The sequence below is a fragment of the Dipodomys ordii genome, unplaced genomic scaffold (assembly GCF_000151885.1).
Source record: "Dipodomys ordii isolate 6190 unplaced genomic scaffold, Dord_2.0 Scaffold20, whole genome shotgun sequence".
NCBI lineage: Eukaryota > Metazoa > Chordata > Mammalia > Rodentia > Heteromyidae > Dipodomys > Dipodomys ordii.
In genome coordinates, this window is record NW_012267236.1 from 21,130,795 (window position 1) to 21,134,854 (window position 4,060).

Sequence of the window (4,060 nt, forward strand, 5' to 3'; positions counted from 1 at the left end):
GGAGTCTCACAATCTCTCCTGCCCGGGCTGGCTTTGAACCGCGATCCTCAGATCTCAGCCTCCTGAGTAGCTAGGATTACAGGCGTGAGCCACCAGCGCTCGGCCCGGGTTATTCTTTCAAGAGTAGCTAGCTGGCCATTTCCGTTAGGAGCCAGCTATTCTATACCTCTCCTCCCTGCTGGGTGTGGGTCTGGCTCTTTCTTTGAGCCATCTCTGGATGAACTGGAGGAGAGGCAACCTTTCCCAAACAGCTTCCTGCCAACAAGGGATGTGGAACAGACTCAATGAGCAGAAAGGGCTCCGCTCTACGCCTAAGAGGCATCAGCAGTGACTGGCCTGGCCACTGTGGGCCTGGGGCTCTGGAGCTTGGTACCGGAAGCCTCATTCCTTCTGGGAACTGAGCCAAGTGCTGGACAGATCCAGCCCATCCTGAGCTCCCCCATTTGGGCACAAGGCTCCACCACGCCGCCTCCTCGTTACAGGGGAGGGGGACAGGACCTGCCTGGCAGCCTCTTGTGGGACCCATAACATAGCAGACGGAGTGAAATCCCTGAGAATATCCTGCTGACAGAAGGAGGATTTCCCCACTCTCTGCTGGCTTGGGATGGGGAGGAAGCTGAGTTTCCAGAGTGGGAGCCCGGAGCTGGGGCTGACAGGGCAGGGCAGTAGCTTCATGGGTATGGGTATTGGCTTTGGGCCTGGGCTCTCCAGGTCCTCACCTGTCCTAGGCACCGTCGCAGGCTCAGCCTTGTGGCTTGATCTATAACAAGGTGGCTAAATTTAGGGAATAAAAATGAGATACGGCCTGGGACCTAGGTAAACCGAAACATTGTTTGTGATTTGTCTAACATTCACATTTTCTCAGAGCCCTGTGTTCTATCTGGAAACACTACCAACAAGACCTCTGAGGTATGGGTGCCAGAAACCCCATCCTAGCTTCTAAGTGCTGTGTGGGCGATGCTGCAGACCTCTGGCTTCTAGGCCACAGCAGGCCAAGCTGCTGAAGTGTAGACCGTGTTCCCAGTTATGGCCACCAGGTGGCAGCAGTGCCTTGTGTTTTAAGTGTAGTTAAGGCAGCCTGGGCTGTGTGAGCCATGTGCTCTGTGAATGGAGACCCCCTTCATGGCGAAGGGCTGCGGCCTCCAGAGAGACCTGGACCCAGACCCAACGGCCAGGCACCTGGGGCTCTTAAGGAAGATCGGACAGATTCATCCTGATAAGCCTTTCCGAGCTCACGTGGCCCTTTGTCCCACCCCAAGCAACAGTCTTACAGGAAGAGGCCGGGAGGTCCTCTCTGGCTTCTGTTCCATTGTCCTTCTGCAACCTTAGCCATGGTTCCGAGAGCTGGCCCAGTCCCCGATTGAGCCTGCGCCGCAGCTGCCGGCCCGCTGCTCTCCTCTGCCTCCTGCCGCCCACCCCACTGGGTGTCAGGCCTCTGTCCCGGGCACCTGGTGCTGAGCTGGAGACAGGCCACCCGCCCTTGGCCAGCAGGCCTCCACATCCCCCCTGGAGCAGGGTCCCCTGGACTCGGGCTGGTACCCCCTTGGCCCTCAGTACTGAGCTCACAGTCCTTCCTCTCCCCCAGGGCACCTGGCCAACACCTCAGCTCGTAGGCAGGACCACAGGCCGTGTCCAGCCACCATCTTGTGGCTCATTCAGCCAGCTGGAAGTAACTTCCGGGTCTCCAGGCAGGTGGTAGGCACAGGGTGCGGCTGCAGCCAACGAGATGGGTACTGGGGCAGGGAGGAGCAGGTGGTGCACGGGGAGGAAGAAGAGCTGGGCCCATCCTGAGCAGCCTCAGGGCACACCCTGAGCTTGGGTTTGCGGGACAGGCCCACGGGAGGCGGGGGGGGGGCGTCGTGAGACACACAGGCCCCACCCAGAGCTGCCTTCCTGACACCATGTGCAGTCCTGGCACCCCACGCTGCCTGGCGTGGGAATCTGGATGTCTACCTGCTGTACAAGGGACTCATGTGCAGTTTCCACAGCACGTCTCCAGCCCCGTGACCCGTGTGGAGCATGAGTGTTGCTCATCCTGCCTTGAAATTAGGACTGGAACTACTCAGCTCTTCTGGTCACTGCTTGCCAGCGGCAGAGCATGCGATCTTTCAGCCTCCAGAATCACATTTATTTATTGTTTGTGGGTTATGGGTCTTGAACTCTGGGCCTGGGCGCTGTCCCCGAGCTCTTCGGCTCATGGCAAGCCCTCTACCACTTGAGCCACAGCGTCACTTCCGGTTTTCTAGTGGTTAATTGGAGATAAGAGTCTCATAGAGTTTCCTACCAGGGCTGGCTTTGAACCATGAGCCTCAGATCCCAGCCTCCTGAGTAGGTAGGATTATAGGCATGAGCCACCAGCACTGGGTGGCTAGAATCACATTTATTAAATATTAATTATTGTTTATATTATTTATTAAATTAAATTTATTAAATAAAAGTTTCCCAGGATTAATTAACCACCCACTCATCATTTATCCATCTACCTACCCATCTGTCCATCCATCCACCCATCCATCCATCCTTTACCCACCACCTCTCCATTTACCCCTCCCTCTCCACCCATCCATTCTCTCCAGCTACCCATCTCTCTGCATCCATTCGTCCATCCACTCATCATCCATACATCCACCCATCCACTCACCCACCCACCCATTCCCCCATCCACCCATCCATCCATCCACCCTTCCATCCATCCACCCTTCCATCCATCCACCCATCCATCCACCCATCCATCCACCCATCCATCCATCCACCCATCCACCCATCCATTCATCCAATCTCACTGCTTCTGTTTCTCTGAAAAACCCACAGTGCTCATTCTATGTCTTTCCCATGACTCTTTCCGTAGCAGCCGCGGCCCGCCCCACCCAAACCCGCATCTTAGCCTCTGTCAGTCTCAGTAGTAGCCTTGTACGCTTCCAGCACCTCAGGAATCTTACTCCTCCTCCAGGTCGCCTGAGTCAGCAGCACCTTGCCTCTGTGCTGGGTCAAACCCAGCCCCAGGCACCTGGTCTGGTCTTCTGTAGCGCCCCACCCCCCACGCTGCCCTCCCCCCAGGCTGGGCGGCTGTGGAGGGGGAGGCCACTGGGAACTGCCCCGACGTCCTGCTGCCGCACAGCACTGGGCAGATCAACTCGCCCTTGCCGCTAAGAGGTGTGGACAGGAGCCAAGATGACCAGCCAACAAAGCAGCGAGCGTTCGCCACGCCACGTGGGACTGTGACCTCCCCAGGCCCGGGGCAGGAGGCTCCGGGGTGGAGGCCAGGGCCAGCGGGCAGCTTGGAGCTGGGCACCTCCTGAGCCAGGCACCTCGAGCCTTTCCAGGGCGCTGGCCTGAGGGCGCCGGAGAATGGTCTCGTTAGTGAGGCTGACAGAGAAGGTGCTGGAACATCGTCCTTCCTCTCAGAGGAGGGCCGGCGGCATCTTCTGCCTCTGCACTGCACACGTGCGTGTCCCACCCTGAAGGTGTTCAGTGACACACTGCTGATTTAAAATCAGCCACACCCATGATGTGCCCAGAGACAAGCATGCCCCCGCCGAAGCCTTCTGTGGCTTCTTTTGTATGTGTGTGCCAATCCTTGAACTCAGGGCCTGGGTGCTGTCCCAGAGCTTTTGTGCTCAGGGTTAGCATACTACCACTGGAGCCACAGCTCCACTTCTGGCTTTGGGGTGGTTAATTGGAGATCAGAGCCTCACAGTCTCCTTCCTGGGCTGGCTTTGAATCACAATCCTCAACTCTCAGCCTCCTGAGTAGCCAGGGTTACAGGTGAGCCATCAGCGGCAGGCTCTGTCGGGTTTCTCTGGCTGGGACTAGATCTACAGATGACAGCAGAAAAGGTCTGCCACCTTGTGGCTGTGCCGACACCCCCGGCCACACGTCTCCTCAGGATGTGGGTTTGCCACTGTGTTGATGATTAAACCTTGAGGGAGAGAACTGGAGTCAAGAATAGACATCTTGCCAGGTGCTGGTGGCTCACGCCTGTAATCCTAGCTACTCAGGAGGCTGAGATCTGAGGATCGCGGTTCAAAGCCAGCCTGGGCAGGAGAGACCGTGAGACTCC